The sequence below is a fragment of the Dermacentor silvarum genome, chromosome 8 (assembly GCF_013339745.2).
Source record: "Dermacentor silvarum isolate Dsil-2018 chromosome 8, BIME_Dsil_1.4, whole genome shotgun sequence".
Taxonomy (NCBI): Eukaryota; Metazoa; Arthropoda; class Arachnida; order Ixodida; family Ixodidae; genus Dermacentor; species Dermacentor silvarum.
The window spans coordinates 52,450,763-52,469,904 of record NC_051161.1 but is presented as its reverse complement, the minus strand read 5'-3'; the positions used below and the strand labels follow the sequence as shown (position 1 = coordinate 52,469,904).

The 19,142-nt window shown below is 49.6% G+C and overlaps 1 protein-coding gene and 1 non-coding gene across 4 annotated transcripts in view; both read left to right on the top strand.

Moving 5' to 3' along the window:
* The window catches only part of LOC119461226 (solute carrier organic anion transporter family member 3A1), a 269,245-nt gene that overhangs the window by 13,707 nt on the left and 236,396 nt on the right, over nucleotides 1-19,142 (top strand). The window lies entirely within an intron of this gene.
* On the top strand, nucleotides 17,212-17,284 carry Trnaf-gaa (transfer RNA phenylalanine (anticodon GAA)). The gene has a single exon. It is a non-coding gene; the product is annotated as a tRNA-Phe (tRNA).

The following is a 19,142-nucleotide window of genomic DNA, read 5'->3' as shown; positions in this document are numbered from 1 at the left end:
AGAAGGAATGAGTGTTGGTACTCTTCCGCCGGTTGCTAGGGCAGGGCGGAATCGCGGACACTTTTTTTCATGGTGTAGACACTGCGCGTGATTGATAAGCCGCCGTATGCGTCGACGGCTGCAACGCAGGGCCCTGCCTTGACGGAGAAAACATAAGAGGAGACAGTAGAGGAGGAGGCAGATGGGGTGACGAGAAGACGAAGCCGTAGCGCGCCCATGCAGCCAACTGCTGCTGGCTTCTCGGATTTCACGTCTGGCTGAGCAGCTACAGCCTCGAATCTGTGCAGACGAGACGAGACGAAGAGTGCCGCGCGATTACGCGCGCTACCCGAATATGCAGCAGACGAAAAAAAAAAAAAAAGAAATATATCTCGAAGCGCCGTTGCGACAGCGCTGCCGCTGTTGCTGCTGTTATGGCTGTCTGCGTCGCGTATATGACATGTTATATACGTTTCGCGTGCAGATTTTTCAGGAAACGCAGGGATTCCGCTTGCGCCACCTCGGGATTTTGCTTCTTTCTATATATTTATTGCGCGTAATGCTACGCGCTTGAACAGACCATAAACAAACGATAGTGTAGACGTGGTCGTCTGCTGTGCGGAGCAGACGACGAGGTATTGAATTCAGGAACTGTAAAAGAGGAACTTTAAAGAAAGAAGGAAAAAAAAAAGAAAGAAAGAAAGGTGATAGACTTTGTTCTGAGGGCGTACAGTGTATCTTGTCGTGGACATGCAGTTTGCATCGAAGTTTGTATAATGGTCTTTCTTTCTTTCTTTCTTTCTTTCTTTCTTTCTTTCTTTCTTTCTTTCTTTCTTTCTTTCTTTCTTTCTTTCTTTCTCTCTTTCTTTGATTTCTTTCTTTCATTCTTTCTTTCTTCTCGAGTCTGTGTGAGCATATCGCGACTGAGAGAGAGAGATGTAGCAACAACGCGTCTCGTTAAACGCGACAACCGATGGCAACGGGCCAGAACTTTCTAGAATCAGAGCACCCCGCCTTCAAGTTGAAACGATAACACAGAAAAAAAAAAAGTTCTTTCGGGAGTTTGGCCAATTTGTGCTCTGCTTTCACACGCTGCTGTTGCTGCATCGTACGAGCTGTATTCGATCGAATGTTTATTACAGCCTGCATCAGGCGCCTTGACTGTTACATTGCCTGCTTTATTGAGTGAAAGCAAGGGTAAGCGAGGAGCGGGCGTTGAGCGGCTGCGCGACGAGCGGAAGCGACGAGTGGCTGTCTTGTCGCCGTTATCAAATTACTTTTCACTGCGACCACCGCCGATCCGCATCGATTAACTTAAGGATGGCGCCAGGGAAACACGCTCCGGAGATTGCGACATCGCCCTGCGAGACTACAGCCCTTCGATTAGCTGCCGCTGTTTGCGACGCAAGTTCTTTTTCTTGCCCAATTTCCCCGCCCTTCCGCTGTCTATGTGCCTCGCGGTTGGCGCATTGACTGCGCTGTCGTATAACGATGATTTCGACATGTATTGTAATGTGGTAAAGGTGGGCCCCTGGCGCGCTATGCTCAATTCTATTAGACATGCCGCTGTTGTAGCAGTTTTCGCAGAATCTGGTTTCGACTGGCGTTCGGCTTCCTTTATGGGTTATATGCTTGGGAAAGGAGCCTGCGCCCGAAATTCCCTGTCTAAACCCTCGTGAGCACAAGAAACAAGTGACGCTGACTCTGGTTTCGACTCGCGAAGTGAACCTTGCAGCCTTCGTGCTGACTGAGCGTAATCGGAAACCATGACCTCCGAGATCCCCGTGGCGCGTGGCGGCGTGCTGGCGAACAACACCGCGCGCCGCGCGATCTTGGAGGTCAAGCCGCAAGCATTGAGTTTCATACGAAGTTTACTCGAGGAAAATTTGTTGCTTCATTCGTTCGACAACCCAGCAATCGGAGTCGCGCACAGACAAAACGGCTTGCAGCCTCTGCTGTTACCTGCGGTTCATCTGCATTGCTTGCTATAGAGAAAGAGTTTATTATCGAAAAGTTTAGCCAGCGCGTCATTCGCCTACGTGCTACCCAGCAGGGAATGAGGCAAGAAGGAGAAAAAAGGGCCTCAGAAAAAAAAAGTCGGCAGAAGAATAGAAAACAAATAAAGAAAACGAAAAAGGGCAGATCTTTGTCGTGTTATCGGCAGATTAAGTGTCCTATAGGCGATGCAGGCAGGTAATATTGTGAAATCTCGTCGGTTAACGCGAAAGGGAAAACAGCGTTCTTGATGAGATGAACCGCAGGTAGGTCACAGTTTAGAGAGTAAGGCTATATGAAGGTATGAACATGAAGTACAGGGCTCTGCGCTGTTTGATGGGCTATTGGCCAGGGAGCCAGCATCCGCTTAAAGTCAAGGAGCCTTCGTCGAGCTTTTCCATGTTCATCCGATATCGATTTCTGCACTCTCTGTAAGTTGTGCACTCAAGCAAAGCAAACAAACAACCTTTCTTCCGCTATAAACTCCATTAAGTGTTATGTTCGTACTGAGACGGAATATTCGACTATTTCGAATATTGAATTTCCGGTTCGAATACGAATCAATTATAGCAAAAGCTTTTCCATTCGTATTCGAAACATGGCACAATCAATTCTGCGGAATCCCGCCAGGGGGAGGAAGGTTCATTCCGGACCTCGTTGAATTTTTTCTCAACTGCAAATCTTCCTTTCTGAGAAATCCGTATGAGTTTCCTTTGTAGCTTCGGACTGCATTCAGATGGATGACAATCTTCCCCTTTCACGTATTTCAAAACATCGAGCGCGCCCTTAGTAATTATATGTCCTCAAAGATTACTCAGATCCATCCATCCAATCCGTCAGAGCTGTCAAAGCGATCGCGGAAGTGAGGCAGAATTGATCTGTAAGCGTTGCGAAGCACGTCTGTGTACTGCGCGATCGTGGTTTCTCCCGTTGCACGGCTTCGCTATAGCGCGATACAATGGAGACGTCGGCGTGCCGAAGGAAGATGCCCCCCGCTTATTCCCAGACATGGAAGACAATGGACTCCGTTGATCGCTTTCTCGTGTACGTATACAGCGTGAGTGTGCCGCGGTTTTCGCACCTGCCGCACCTGTTGCACGCCTACCAGACCGGAACAGGGCTCGTGGTTTTCTGAACCGGAGGCTGCAGCTTCAGCTGCGACCTTAACGTGTCAGCCTTCTCGTTTCCGAGCGAAAGTATAGTGAGTGGTCCGTTTAAGCGGATGCGTTACAGTGCAGGATTTGTTATATAGTGCCACTGTAGCCGTATATCTCTTTCGATAGCAGGCGATTCCGTTTTTATCATCATTCCATGCGGGTGAATACATGGCACTCGTTTCACTCGCAACTACTTTATTTCAGAACAAACACCACATATTTGTATGCCCGCGCACCCTCGGGCGTCAATAAAGCATTTGCGAGTGCAGCGTGTGTCCGGTGTTCTTGTGTCTCTCCGCTTCGACCTGGTGAGTGCGCTGCTTCACCCGCACGGAATGATTATTATAGTCAACCAACTTACTCGGCCCAACCTTCCACATTACTGAACTTCATTTCCGTTTTTAATCTTCAGGATTGTTTCAGGTCATACTGGGATTCATTAAATGCTTTGGCTTTGCGATAGAGCCAAAGCAATGTGGTTTAAGAGAGAGAATGAAGCTCTTCAGTTAATCCTGGAGGACATGGTGGAAATGATGAGAAATGAAATGATTCGCAAAGTGCCCGTCCACACGCAGACGCACAACTTACACGAAACACTCCGCAACACGCAACATGCACAGGCTAAATAGAGTATATCATTGTGACCAGCAGTGTCTCTATAGTGCCTTCTCTGGTTAGCACGCACAGGCAAGTCTGTGGACAAATCTTTGGGCAAGTCTTCTTTGGGCAAGTTTATATAGCCAAGTATTTTATGTATATTCAGTGCGGATAATAGGGCTGTCTCATATAATGTGGATAGGCTGCAAGAGCAGACTGATATGGATACTATCTCCCCGTACGTTGCACTAAGTGCAGAGTGGCGATGTTAACCGTTTGATTTTGAATGACAGTGAAGGCAATGTAGCCTAAGGCTTGGTCATGAGCCAGAGCACGGTTCGTTGCAGCAGTAACTGAGACAATGAACGAGGCATTTGCTTATTCTGTTTGAAGAACAACTTAATGCCTGTGTGTCGCGAAGCTTAGGTTACGATTAGCCAACTTTAGGCCATTCTACGGAGTGCACATCGTTTGGCTGGTCGTTCAAAGCACCGTGATGCATTTATTCAGCGTCGTAACTAAGCAACAGCATTCGCCGCCGGTGGACCCTGTATTGCGCTCCTGCCGGGATTAGCCCATGCATAACTTTGCATACACCGGTATCGCGCCGACTCAAGAGATTGACTTTATGCACCTTGAGCCGGTGTCCTTGAGTACCGTAGGTGCGGGTGGCGGTTTCGCGTCGTTGTGGTCAGGGGGCGTTAGGTGTCTACGCCGCGCTCTGCTCTCGCGTGTGTTGGAGTCGAGCAAGGCGCTTGACTGCCCCACTTGCAACACCTAATCGTGCGATGTGCCGTTGCGTGTCATTAGGGAGCTGTCTGTCTAAGCAAACCACCGGACTTACAAAAGCACGCAAGAAGGTATGCAGAAGAACACCAAAGGAAGTACAAAAGAACGCATGCTGGGCGTGGCGATTTGCGTACGCAGAGGTCTCTTTGGGTACCCAAGTCCCCGTTTGCATGGCGTCTGCCGGGTACCAGCCGCGGTGGCTTAGCGGCTATGGAGTTGCGCTGCTAAGCCCGAGGTCGCGGGATCGAGTCCCTGCCGCGGCGGCCGCATTTCGATGCGGGCGAAATGCATAAACGCCCGTGTCCGTTGCATTGAGGGCACGTTAGGGATCTCCTGGTGGTCAAAATTAATCCGGAGTCCCCCCATTACGGCGCGCCTCATAATCAAATCTTGGTTTTGGCGTGTAAAACCCCAGAATTCGTTCATTCAGCGTCCGCCGGCTCCGCCAGTAGAGGTCGTTCAGGAGTGTATAGCGTGAAGACAGGCGTATTGTTCTTGCGTTCCTCCATCGGAACGTGGCCGGGAACTGAACCGCGGCCCACGCGCCCAGTGCCGGAGCACCGAGGTCTCAGCGCCGGAACGTGAAACGTGACTTCTCTTTTTCTTTTTTTTTCTCCCCGAAAACTCGACCCTATAATGCACTTTGGGACAAGCGCAGTTTGTCTTCTATAAAAAGGGTCAGCGTGTAAGGACGGCCACTCGTGAGGCACACGTGGCGGTCACCGAAGAGATAGCTTGGCGTGTCCGACGTCCATCGTCCCAGCGAATGACCCCCGTGCTTCGATGCGCGTCCCTATCGTCGTCGTCGTCGTCGTAGGTCCGATCGATGACCGCGTGAGCACGATGTGCACTCCTGGAGAGGCGCCTCGCGTGACCAGCGACCACCACTGTGTCCGCGCGGACAATGGGACATTGCGCTCACGGCTGCTTCAGGCTCGCCTCTCCGTATACGCGTGGTGCTCGTCGTCTCTTGTCATTCTCCGGCCCAACAGTGCTGCCGGCCCTGTTGTCTTGGCCCTATAGACCGCTCCCAAAGATGGCTCGGCTGTCGGCACACGCGCACACTCCGTTTCGCCAGCGATTCCGTGCAGTGCGGCGAACGCTACGGGCTCAGGAACGAGAATCTGAAGTACAGCCCGCCGTCGGATTTAACCCGAATAATAGATAGATTTAGCTTGTTCGCGTATACGTAAGTGCTACTCTTTACGGGAATGTCGATTTACCGAAACCGTGGACGGCAGTAAGAAAGCTGGTAGTGACACCTTGTGACGCTTTGTCCAGCCACAACGCGTTTGAAACGTCTTTTGTATTACGTAGACATTCTGGTGGAAGGAAGATGGTAAGATCGGAGTGCATGGTAGCCGTTATGTCACATGCCGACGCTTCACACCAGCAACTAAGTCGAGTAGGGTTGGCCACGGTAATAACAGCTCTCGGCCAATTCTGGATAAATTCCGCGCCTCAAGGTGGTGCCACCAATGCAGCTGCTCACTCCTACGCAGGAGGACCCAAAAGTCGAGGTTTTCGGGTTGAGTATGACGGTGACTGTGCACTCTGAAGAACCGCTATGGTTTGTGCGTATGCTGCTGACGTTCTGTATTGCTAGCGTTCTCGTATTACTTGCATGTCCTATGAACCGTATGCAGATGAAATTCGAGAAAGATAGATTCTTATGAAAGGCTGGCAGCAGCGTGCGGATCTAAATCGTTTTTTTTTTTTTGCGATCAAGGCGAACGGGCGGCCCTGTTCCTCGCGAAAACACCGAAGCTTTAGCGAGCTGATATAACCTACCGTTACACGTAATGCGAGTTATGAAAGAACTGAGCAAAAGTAAATACACTCTAACTTTCATAAAGGTTCACGTTCTCACCTTTCACTGTTACCTGTCGTTATTACCTTATATAATGGTAATATCCGCCCTAGTTTGGATATTTTGAATATTCTTCGCAGATGTCCCAAGTGTATACCCGCCTCGGTGGCTTATTTGGCTAGGGCATTGCGCTGCTGACCGCGAGGTCGTGGTTTCGATACCGAATTCGGCGGCCACATTTCGATAGAAGCGGTATTTAAAAAAAAAAAAAAACGCTCGTGCACCCGCTCGTTCGTTATAGACAATAAGTCGTTATATGTGTGTTCGATATATCCCGGTTCGACTGTATAATATAATATAATATAATATAATATTATATTATATTAGTGACCGTGGAAAGGCATTCCTTTCCCAACTGCTAAACGAAGTTCTTCGAGCCTCCGGCACAGCCCACAAGACAGCTTCTAGCTATCACCCGCAGACTAACGGCCTGACCGAGCGGTTTCATCGCACCCTTGCCGACATGATCGCCGCTTATATTCAACCAGACCACAAAAACTGGGATGTTCTTTTACCATTCGTCACTTTCGCCTATAACACGGCCGTGCAGCGCACAACTGGCTACTCGCCATTTTACCTCGTTTATGGACGCTCCCTTACTTTCTTTCTGGACGTTTCATTCTTCAACTCCAAGGCTAATACATCTCTATCATCGTGCGAAGAGTACATTTCCCGACTCGACCACTGTCGCCAGCTTGCTCGCCTGAACACAGAGGATAGACAACAAGACCGGAAAAATATTTACGACGAATGCCATCGCGTTGTATCTTTTCGACCTGGTGACGAGGTCCTGCTCCTGACTCCTGTTCGCACCCCTGGTCTATGCGAAAAATTCCAGCCACGGTTTATCGGGCCGTACATAGTCCTTGGACAGACTTCGCCTGTCAACTATCGCGTTACTCCTCTTGACGCCCCCACAGACCGCCGTTGCCGCAATACCGAGGTTGTCCACGTCTCCCGCATGAAGCCCTTCACGCGGCGTGCCTCGACACCTTGACAGCCGGCCAGGATGGCCGCTTTCACGTCGGGGGGAAATTAGTGTGGGCGTTTATTACGCACCTCTTCCTCATATGTATGTTATCATCATCATCCTCGCACTTTTATCTATCCTCCTCTTCGCCTGTATATGTGTTCCATCATCATCGCCTGTGTGCTGCGCTGGTTCGCTGACGAGCTCCCGGGCCTAATAAACATCGTTCCAACCGAGACGTCACAATAATAATAATGTAAGTGTAATATGAGAGTTACCCCCACTACGGGGTACCTCTCATAACCAGATGTTGGTTTTGGCACGTAAAACGCGAGATAATAATTAAAATAATATCCGTATAGGGCCCGTATAAGTTTGGCCACACTGCACCGAGTTGGTGAGGTGGTCTATACGGAGAAAGAGCGACGGCTCGCGTTCGCGTGACCGAGGCCTTCGATTTGCTAAATTCGTTTTGTTCCGTTTCTCGAGCAGGGACGTATGTACGCGAGGGGGAGGGAGGTTGCTTATAACTTTTGCTTATAACTTCGGGGTTCCTGTCGCGTGCCGCGCGTTCCACGGACTCTTGCGTGAGAGACGGAAGCTATAGAGCGAGTTGGCGATTTACATGTATTGGGCGAGTTTGATACGTTTCCAGTTGAGCGACATGAATGGTCCCGACGTTTGAGGGTGGCACGCTGTCGTCCCGTGGTTCGACGCTGCGCACGTGGACGGGTGATTAAGCGCAAGTGGAATATAAGGAAGTTGTTCCGATTGTTCGGAAGCAACGAACGGGTATATAGCGAGCTACATTTATACATGGTTACGGATACCGTAATCGTGACTCTGCCTTCAACATGCACACTTCCAAGGCCGGCTCGCGGGTCGGTTATCTTGTTCTTTTTCCATGACTGATTTTTTTTTTTTTTTTTTGTGCTTCGGTGGTCGTTTTGTGCTTATGCGAGTGAAAATCTTCCACGTGTCTCGTGCGTGAATGACGCGCTGTGACAGGTTTTGGCGCGAGGACAGCTATACTTCAGCTGATGCTGTTAATAACGTCGCGCAGAACGATGACATGGCTTGAAGAAGCGCGGTCTGGCAAACGTGAAAGCGTTACTTTTTATAGCCCCGATTGCGCGACGCGTGTTGCGCAACTCGTCATGGCGCTCGCGCTCGCCGTTGGGGCTGATCAGCGTGAAATTAGCGCGCGTCCCGACGCGACGTGCTTTCTCTGCATGCATCTAGATGATACCATACCGCCCACGCAGTCCATCTTCTCCTGTGTTTTCCTGTATCATCCACGTCGTGTCACTACATAGTTCCCTGCAGCAGTACGCACGCTGAGCTGACGTACACGGCGTGCCGTATACGTTCCTCCAGAAATTCGTCGCAGGACCTCGACGTGACATTTCTGACTTGTCTTGTGAGTCTCGCTCCGCTGGTTAGCTCAGGCTTTGTACGTATATAAAGGAGTATACTGGCCAGAGGATATCTCGGAGAAGCCAGGATGTACCCGAGAAATATATACAGACATCTTCATGCATTACAGACTAGATAGGAATACACACTCCCCACTCCACTCGAAACTAACGAGAGAAGAAGCAGCCACCCTCCGAAAAATACTAATCAACAGTCACGTCCATGGAACTTTACTATACACAGGATCTCGCCCACCAGTTATACGGCCACGATTGCGCACTCTGCAAAGTACCAAACACTCTACCACACACGGTGTTGGGGATGCAAGGCCTAACCAAAGACCTAACCGAAGAGCCGGGCGGGGGGGGGGGGTTAAGCTATCAAGCCCTAGTCTGGATGACCAGCGTAATCTGATCGACCGGAGCCGGGAGATGGCGCGTGTCCACGTCTTCCTGGACTGAGGAGGCTGCCCACCTATAGGGCGAAGTCTTTTCGCCTGCTCTAAGTAAAACTTTTTTTTTTCTTTCTCTCTCTCTCTCTGGCTGGCATGATATTTCGGACGTCTTTTTTTTTTTCTTTCCCTTTTTAATGTGAAAGCTTTTTAATGAAAGGGCTCATGAGGCGGAAAATTCGGCGTTGGCGTGACCAGGTCCAAAATGTCCAATTGAGCCAATCGAGGCAGTTGATGACGTCAATTAATGCAAATTTAATTAAGGAAGGTTTAAGTAAGATAAGAGGTAATTACGGCACTCGAACCCACGACCTTTGGTGGTCGCCATGCTTTCGCATTCATCCACGTAGGAATAACTAAGTGTCCCTTGATTTTTTTTTTTTTGTGTGTGTGTGGGGGGGGGGGGGGGGGTAAATGAAGGTCGTACGTATTCCTAAACAAACACGGACAAGCGTTAGAGCGCCCTAATTGGAATTTGCCTCATTACTTATTCCTGCGAACCAGTTTCTGTTTCGGTGCGCCTGCATCAGTCGGACGCGTCATGACACGCTCTCTCTCCCAGTGCCCGCTCTATCGCTGAGGCTGCAACGAGCGAGCGCCGCCAGAATAAACACACACAGCGCGCGCTTGTTTATTTTGTTTTATGGCCACCGTCATTGTGCCTATCCTCAAATGTTGCGCAACGTCAACAAATTCTCCACTTTGTCACGACGTCACCGCAATGTCGATGATGCCGGGTCCTCATTTAGAGATCGAGATTAGCGTTAAATTCATCTCGCAAGTGTTTCCCAACGTTCATGCTTGCTAAGTGATCAGCGGCGGTCGGGCAAGTAATGTCGCACGGAGTCAGCGTTTCGACGAAGGGACTCGCGTTAGTACCGCAGCTGCTCGCTTCAAGCCCCCGTGAACTTCTCTGTTGTTTAGACATTTAATAATAATTTTTGCTCTTTTAATAAATATTTTAATAGTTATCCTCTTCAGACACGGGCGTATTTTTGCAATTTCTGCGCAGTGGGAGCAAAGAATAGAGCACAAACGTTAAGCTAGGGGTAAATTGAACATTCTGCTAACCCATATTACTTCCATTTTACTTCTGAGTGATATGTATCGTTACAGAGTACCGCTTTGGTGAAGGTACTACCGTGTTTTACGTGACGTTTGACGTGGGGCACGTCGGTAGCAACCTCGAAATATTTTCTTTTTCTTTGTGGCCAATAAATAACTCGTGCGTGTAATTCGAGCGGGTGATTCAATCCTTTTTATGAAGAAACGTAGCATGACTGACTTCACAATATTCAAATATTTAGTTACTCTGTAAGTATGATGACTCATCATAAAATGCACAGGGTCATTCTACCACCTCGATTTCCTTTCAGTGGAGTCTCAAGCACCCTGGCATAAAATTACGTATGTTTCACACATGCATCGACAGTCGATCATAATTCGTGTCCGGAGGTTTTATATTTGCTAAGTGTGACCCCTTTCTGTGCTAGAAGCGCGTGGTAGAGTTTCTAAAACTTCGGAAATGGAATAGATATGTCAGTACTCCTTTAAGGACAGACCAATTCGAAAACTTAACGAGAAGGGGTTTCCAAAACATGGCACCTGGGGTGTGTTTCGGGCTCTCTATTAGCTTCCTGTTAGTGCAGGCAGCAAGAGCATAGCCTTAGAGATCCGTTCTGTAACCCCGAGAGAGGCGTTGCTGGGGCGTGGATTTAGAGACCCCCTATTTATGCACTCATTGTCGACGCTAAACAGTATGTTTTTTTTTTTTTTTGCTCGTTTTCGAGACAGTAAAGACAGTTTCGAGACAGTAAAGGAGCTGACGACTTCACGAAGCGCGACCCGACTCTTCTCGTTTCCCGATCGGATAAGCCACTTCCGGTTCCGCTGAACGGCTGCCCGCAACAAACGGGCAAGTGAGCGCGCCGTTCCTCGTTAGACGGTTGCGCAAGCGGTGCGGGTGGCCGGTGAATCCGAAATTGTTGCGGTTTTACACAGCCGGTGCATCGGGCTATTGTGCGCGCGCTAAAAGAAGGGCATTCCGCGCGAGTCCAAGGAAACGTCGGCCGACTTCTTCTTCTTCCTAATGACTGCGCCATTGAAGAGGAAGCCGCGACGTTCCTCGGGTTCTTCTCTCGCTTCTTCTTTTTTTTTTCTTCATTTTTTTAGGGCTTCTTAAATATCGCACGCTTGCTTCAAAGAAAGGCGACCGCCGACATAGTTTCGTGAAGAAAAACGGGGGCTTGACGCTAAGCAGGCACTATTGTGCGCAGTCTGAGTGGTGCGTTTACAACGTTCGCGGTGGTACGTATTCGTCGCGGCTCGAAATAACGTCTTTGTAAGACAACCCCCCCCCCCCCCCTTCCGCTACAAACGAAGCATGGTCCACATAATGCCTTGCTTAAATGTGATATTCTCGCATCTCCCTCCCCTTCTCTCTCTCTCTCTCTTACACGAGGTAGGCTTATAACTATTCATTGAAGCCCCATACTGTGCTCAGACTGGTATGCAGATAAGTACAACTACTGGCGGCCGACTATGAACGCATTTACAGTCGCCGACCGATTATTTCATACACGGACTAGTGACATCTAGTACCAGACTAGTGACACGGACGCGCATGACGTTTAGTGAATTGTGTTTTCTAAAGTGATGTTGCGGGCTTAATACGAGGGCGGTCTTTGCACGAGTAAATACGGTAGTCTTCTTCCTCCTATATACTCTATCATATCTTAACCACCCTTTCGCCTCGCAAAGGCGCTTCCTTTGTGAGAAAACAACTAGAAATTACACGACCAGACTGATGTCACCGCCTTCACGTATTGGCGCCGCTGTTCGATCGCGAAATTCAGCTCGAAGTGAAAAAAAAAAAAAACATTGCTTGTCGTTTTCCGCTGTATTGCTCACGATAGATGCAGGTTGCAGTTTCGAATTAATGGCCTGTCGGAGTGAACTGACTGAGTGTTTTGTTTTGTGTTCCTTTAAACTGAGACCAGCCGACATGCCAAAAAAAGACAAAAGAAAATAAAAAAAAATCACCGCCCCTTCCACTCCGTGAAGATGGTCCAACAGAGAAGCTATACGTGTTAGTTACACCGAGTGTTACATGTGCTGCCATTGCGTAAAGGCAAGTACACACAGATCTACAACAGGAAGCTATATTTAAACGTTGCGAGGCGAGAAGAGTCAGCGACTTCCGACGCTACTCAACGAGTGTCCAGTTCTCTGGTCGAAACTAGAGTTACTATATATGGCTCCCGCAGGGACCATATAGAGTAACTCTAGTCGATACCTGCCGAGCCGCCGCCAGAGGCATCGGCTGCAGTCACGGACACCGTGCTAGGGAGCCTACATGCTAGCTTGCATATAAGCTCCCTACACCGTGCGCGTTCGGCGCGAACGCAGGGAAACGCAGACGGCGTCGGCAGCAGCTCTACGCGTTGCGCGTTATCCGAAAGAGCGCGTCGCACAGAAACACCTTCTCTTATCGCCTCTCCTCCCCGCTCCCAGCGCGGCCTCTCATTGGTCCCCACCTCCCCGAGCACGCCTCTCACTATGCTGGTCACGTTACCTGCCCTCCCCGGCGCGGCTGTCATCCTCTCGTGGTCACGCGACCTGCGTGACGCCGGACAGACGGCGAAGGGTCGACTAAGAACAGCTTCGCTGTTATAAATGCAGCCAGTTCCACGAAGTGAAATCTGTCGAAACAGTGGAGCTGTGGTTCTGTTTCTGTGATTGTCGCGTTTGTTTCTTTTTTTTTTCGCTGTGGATGTCTTCGTTTTAGACCGAAGGAACGACCACATCTCCGCTGTTTCGACAATTTTCACTTCGTGCCCCGCCGCCTCATTCTAAGCTAAGCAGGCCGCAGGCGGTCACGTTCAGACTCCTGCAAACTAACTCCTACCCAAATCCGGTGTCTCTTCACAGCATATATCCTGATATTTATCCGAATTGTTGTTGCGCGGCCTGTGGTGAGGCTGCTACTTTGGCTCACATGCTCTGGGAGTGCGAGTCGTTGGGCCCGAAGTTCAGCAAGGAAGAGTGGGACGCACTCTTGCGAAGTCCCCTCTTTGAAGACCAAATCCTGGCCGTCCAGCGCGCCCGTGATCGGGCTGGCAGGCTAGACCTGTCAGTCCCGTCGTGGGATTAGCCGGGTGCGCGTTTTATCGCGTTTTGCTGGACTCAATAAAAGTTTATTCACTCACTGACTCACTCGTGGCACGTGTTAAGACGCCGCTCGCGCTCGCGCAGAGCGGCGTCCGTCGTGCGAAGAGCGCGCGCGAAAACACCTGCTATGTACCCTGGCGCATCTCCTCCTCCTCCTTGGCGCGCGCTCCGATTGGTCGGCCCCTCTCCTTCCGGCGAGCGGGTCACGTGACCTCTCCGGCTCTGCTCCTGCGTGACGGCGCCGTCATCGACCGCGCACGCTCGACTAAGAACAGCTCCGCTGTTTAAGAAATACGTTTGATTGCCGGGAACAGTTCGTGGCAGTACGTGCACTTGCTCCCTATAGTGCGTTGATTGCCGGGAACAGTTCGTGGCAGTACGTGCACTTGCTCCCTATAGTGCGAGCTATTGAAGAGCGCCTTCTTTTGGCTGCGCGAGAAAAAAGGGCTGTCATCGGGTGGCCGTCAATGACCAGGCTTTCGGTTACTCATTGTGAATTGTTGCTAATTGTTTCACGCCAACAGGTGGCGCAGTACACCACTCGCGCGCGCTTTATGAAAAACGGGGGGACCTTGGTCCGTCTTTCTGCGTTATTCTTAGCACAATCATGCCTCATACATGTGTTTACACGAGAAAGCCGGCTGCGACGGCTCCGTTTTCAACGCTCAACGAAGCGAGTCACATTTTCTCCGCGTGAAACAATTCGTTGCGTTAAACTGTTGCTTGTATAGTAGCCACATGCGCCGAAAGCGGCACACAAAATAAACCTCACGTTTGGCGTGAGGCCAGATCTCACACGCTATATGCCCAACGCGAGGGAACCGGGCGAAAATCGCCTCTATTGTTCCGGAAGCCAGCCGTCAGAGCGACGTCGTGTTCGGGTGACGTTGCCCTTACTTCGAGCTGCATAGCCGACAGCTTTTGGCACCGGTACAACCCCTGCAGCGCGCGCCAGATAAAACGCTCCACAGCAGCACAGCATACGGGCAACGAAATTCTGGATCAGGTTAGAATATCGCGGTATCAGGAGGCTTGACGGCGCTATAACAAAGGCGACGTCTGTGCTGCTTCGACTCACACGCGAGCAAGCAAGCAAGCGCGCACACACACAGACACACACACACGAGTTTAAACCGCAACAAACAAGACAAGACGCTCAAACAATTAAAGAACGAAGCTAGAAAGGGAGGGGGGGGGGGTTAGAGCGTGCGGTTCTACTTTCGGGGGTATTTTGGGGGCCCCACTTGTTCGGGCCGTCGAAGTAATCTCCCTGGCACGGCGGCGCGACGCTCGAGACAAAGGGTGTCGGAACACAGTAGGGCGCTGCAGCGGCTTGGCTGAAGACAGACAATCTTTATTTTACTTTTTCGTGTGAACTAGGAAGTGAAGAAAAGGCTTTGGAAGCGGTGGCGTCGGCGGGCCATGTATGCACGGCGTGGTCTCAAGAGGAGTCTCGTTGTTGTGGTCGTCGAGAACTGCGTCGGAACGCGTCGGCGACCTGCGCGCGACGGGCTAGTAGACCTTGTGGTATACTTCCGCCCGTCGAAGTAGTACCGGATTATAAGCCGTCACTTCCGGTATACACGGCTGCTTTAGCGGTATTGAGGGAAACGCTTTCGCGTTCTACCTATACCGTGTGAGCCTTGCTATACGTTGGTAGTAATGTGCAGCCGGGCGTGATTTCAGGATATCGACACGTCTATTTCTTTAGGTCGCCGTAGCTGTAGTCGCGTAAGTTCGCCTGATCAACGTAAACCTATAGCAAACTGAACATCTTGGACAACAAATAGCTTGCTCGGCATCGCAGTCTTTTGGAACCTCTTCTGCAAATTGTCTCAGTTAATTATCTTGGAATTGCCTTCGAATTTCATTGAATGCCTTTCTCGTACGCCGTGTCGTGTGTAGCTAGAGTTACTGCGTGTGCTGGCATACAGTAAGTCTACGATGATGATGATGATGATTTATTGGCATCCCCTTTGAAACGGGGCGGCGACAAATAGTCACCTAGCCTGCTTGATTTAATCAGGTATATTATACGTATTCTTTATCTAGCATTTTTGTATACCTCTCATTATTTTTATTTTTCAAATATTTACCTTGTACCGCTGCCTATGATTTTAAGAGATCAGGTCGTATCCATCTTTTCCCTGCTTTTTTTCCACCAGTACTCTAATCGTCTCTTGCTGATCTCTATGGCTGATCTGTTTATGTTTCCTTCCACTTTAAACCCAAGCGCTTCTGGGAGTTGCACGTTACCTACGGTTCTCGCTGGGTGGATCCCGTCGCATTCCATTAGGATGTGCTGAGTGGTCTGTGGATCTTTACTGCAGCATACACATGTCTCATCTAGTTCCGAATATTTGTTCCGATATGTTTTCGTCCTTAGGCAACCGGCTCGAGCCTCAAATAACAAGGCACTGCCCTTAATAAATAGCAAGGCACGCCCTATGTAGCATAACGGGCGACATCTAGCGTCCACGACTAGTAAGTGCAGGCTTAGGACTCCGAGATCCCCTGTGCGGAGCAGCGCGCCGCGCCGTAAATTTCGAAGGCTATATCTCAGCTGCCAACACGTGCGAGAGTTTTTCTGGCACCTGGCAGTGTACGCAATTTTAACCACTATCACTGCGACGTATGAGGTATGCATAGCGCCTGGTGAGGCGACGCAACGGCGAACTCAGTGCACTATGCTTTTGTTTGGTTGCGTTTGAGCTTGTGAGGAAGGAGTGACTGGTCCGATAGGGCTCAAGTGAAATGAAACCCATCATAACACGGAATACAGTGGAACAGAGTCACGTCGCCGGTGTTCGTTTAATTAAAATCTGGGGTTTTACGTGCCAAAACCACGATCTGACTAAGAGGCACGTTGTACGTGGGGGACTCCGGATTAACCACCTAGGGTTCTTTAACGGGCCTTTAAATCAAAGTACAGGATCGTTCTTGCATTCCGCCTCCGTCGAAATGCGGGCACCGCAGCAGGGGTTGAAACCGCGACCTCGAGCTTTTAGTAGCGCAATGCTGTAACGTCGCCGGTGTCTCGCAGCGCAGATCCTCGCAACGATTCTTGTTAGTGTAGGAAAGGGGTTAGGCGACGGTGAATGAATGAATGGATGAATAAAGCCTGTATTTTAAGGAAGGGGACGGCTCTAGGCCGCTGATGGGGATTAGGTGCGAAAGGAATGTGGGTTCCCGGATTGTTGGCTGAGGCACATCTTCATCTCAGTTTTTGATCTTCCGCTTTATGCAGACTCGGGTGCATGTTCAGTTCCGTCGCTCTCGCATGGGCGGGTCGACCCCTTCTACACTACTCGAAACAAGCCACTTTGTCTGCCATATGTCGCAATGGTTTTCTGTGTTTCAGGGTTAGTTTGTGTATTCGATTTCCTAGGGTTGTAATTTCTCCGTGCAGTAAATGTTGAATCTCCCTCGTGAAAAAGCTGCACAGCTCCAAATCAGGTGTTGCAACTGCGAAACCCGATGCACATATTGTCAGGAGTCGTGCAGAGCAGGCGACGGTGAAAAAGTATGAAAAACTGGAACGTGAAACTACGTTGCGATTGTCTCAGTCCACGCGTGCTTCTGTCTTCATTGGTCTCTTCAATTGTTTCTGGTACAGCACTTTCTTACCAATCTGAAAATTGGTAAGAAATAATAATAATAATAATAATAATAATAATAATAATAATAATAATAATAATAATAATAATAATAATAATAATAATAAAATAATATAATAATTTGTATCGTAGGTCATGTCATATTTAACTGACGAGACGTCAGTGAAAACTCGACGCTGTAGTGCTGTGCTCACGTGGCGGCCGAAATAGCTCAGTTGGGAGAGCGTTAGACTGAAGATCTAAAGGTCCCTGGTTCGATCCCGGGTTTCGGCAGATTTTTTTTTCTTTTCTTTTTTAGGAATATACTTTGCTGCTGCATATCAGCACTTATTCATACTTTAAACCAAATTTAAACGCATAAAATCAAATTTTGGAGGAGAGAAACCTGGTATTCTTATTGCTCGGTCACTATGCGCGCACCATGCACCGGTCCCTCGTGGTACGTAGTAATGCGCATTCCCGATGCGACGTAAATTTAATTGCCACTCCAATTTATGTAACGTAAAAAAAAAAAAACAGTGGAGGAAGTCGTGAATAAACAAGCACAGCTATATTCTCGTCTTCGTCCAGCTCCTGCGCACTTTTCTTCGACATCGAGAATGTATCGACCGGAGCAATTCGAGGAGACGTTTTCTGGGATAATTTATGTAATCGCATTTGTGTACTGCACCGTACACCCCCGTCTATAGCCTACTCTGCAAAGGGCAGCCAAAGGCTTGAGTCGCGTCAGCTATAACAAGGAACGATGCCCTGCAACGTGTTGGCGGTCCATTGTGCTCCGCTAATCCATCCGTGATACCCTCGATCCAACGGGTGTATAGCAGACGGGGGGATTAGCGGCGCAGAACGGCAGTCGCTTGTTCTAATTCCCGATTGGCTTTCGTGACCGTCGGCTTTTTGCTGCAATGCGGGGAGCCGGTGAGACGCTCGCCCGTTCTTTGTTTAGTGCACGCGTTCACGTACAACGTAGACGCGAAGACGAATCATAAAGTGTTGGGTCGGGTTATAGTTGCAGACGACACACGCGCCGATGTCTTCTGCTGATTCGCCAGTCTATTTCGTGCCGTTGTCAGTATTATAGTCGAAACCGGATGTATCGAATCTGAAGGGGATCACAAAAAGTTCGAAATACAGGTAGTTTGACATATAAAATAACAATTTTGTACAAAAAAAAAAAACAAACTTGCAAGCGGATTTTACTGCTGTTCATTTACACAATAATTCGTCACATGTGGGTTCGATATATCCGGGTTCAACTGTATATATGCTAGGTAAGCGCTAACTACATTAGGCAGCTTTAGCTGGACGTCGCTTTTTTTAACACGAAAGTGTTTTATGCCGGGGTCCACCAAGACTTCACTGACGTATTTCCGTCACGGAAATACGTCATAGAACATAATACAAAGAAAGAAACCATAAGAAAAAGTTCCACAAACATGCAAAATTTGGAAATCGAACCCACGACCTCTCGGTCCGCGACGATAGATCGCCGAGCGTTTAACCCATTGCGCCACAAACGCATTTGCAGAGAGCTACACAGACGCGCCTTATATATCTAAAGCCCAGACCACACGTACGCTTGCAAACGCGCGCGAGCTCGCGTCCGCGCGCCCACGCATGCGCAGACGGTGCGGCACGGCTCGTACGCGTCGAAACGCGGCGCGATCTCGCTGATCAGCTCCTCTCAGTTATCGCGCGCCTGGGCTGCCTCGCGTCGGCGCGCCTGGCTACCCAGCGACGGCGCGGTACATTCAACTCTCAGTTAAGCAGAATTATACCATGCAAGAAAGTGCTTCTTCTTCACTTTTTGGGCTGATCTAACAGCTCCAAAAAGATAAAAATTACGTTTATAAATATCGAAGCATTTTGAAGCACTGCCAACAACGAAATACGATGTGGCGTCTGCCAAGGTGTAAACAAGTGATGCCAGTGAGCGCGCGCTGTCGCGCGTATTTGTGGATGCAAAACGCCATTCCTCGCTAGGCGCGGCAACCGCAAGGCGCGTAGACGCGAGCTTACGCGCGTCCGCAAGCGTACGTGTGGTCTGGGCTTAACACTCCTCCGTGTACCCGCGCTCTTGCTCGGGGCGGTGCCGCCGCCTACGAGCAGAAAAGAGAAGTACTGCGTTATG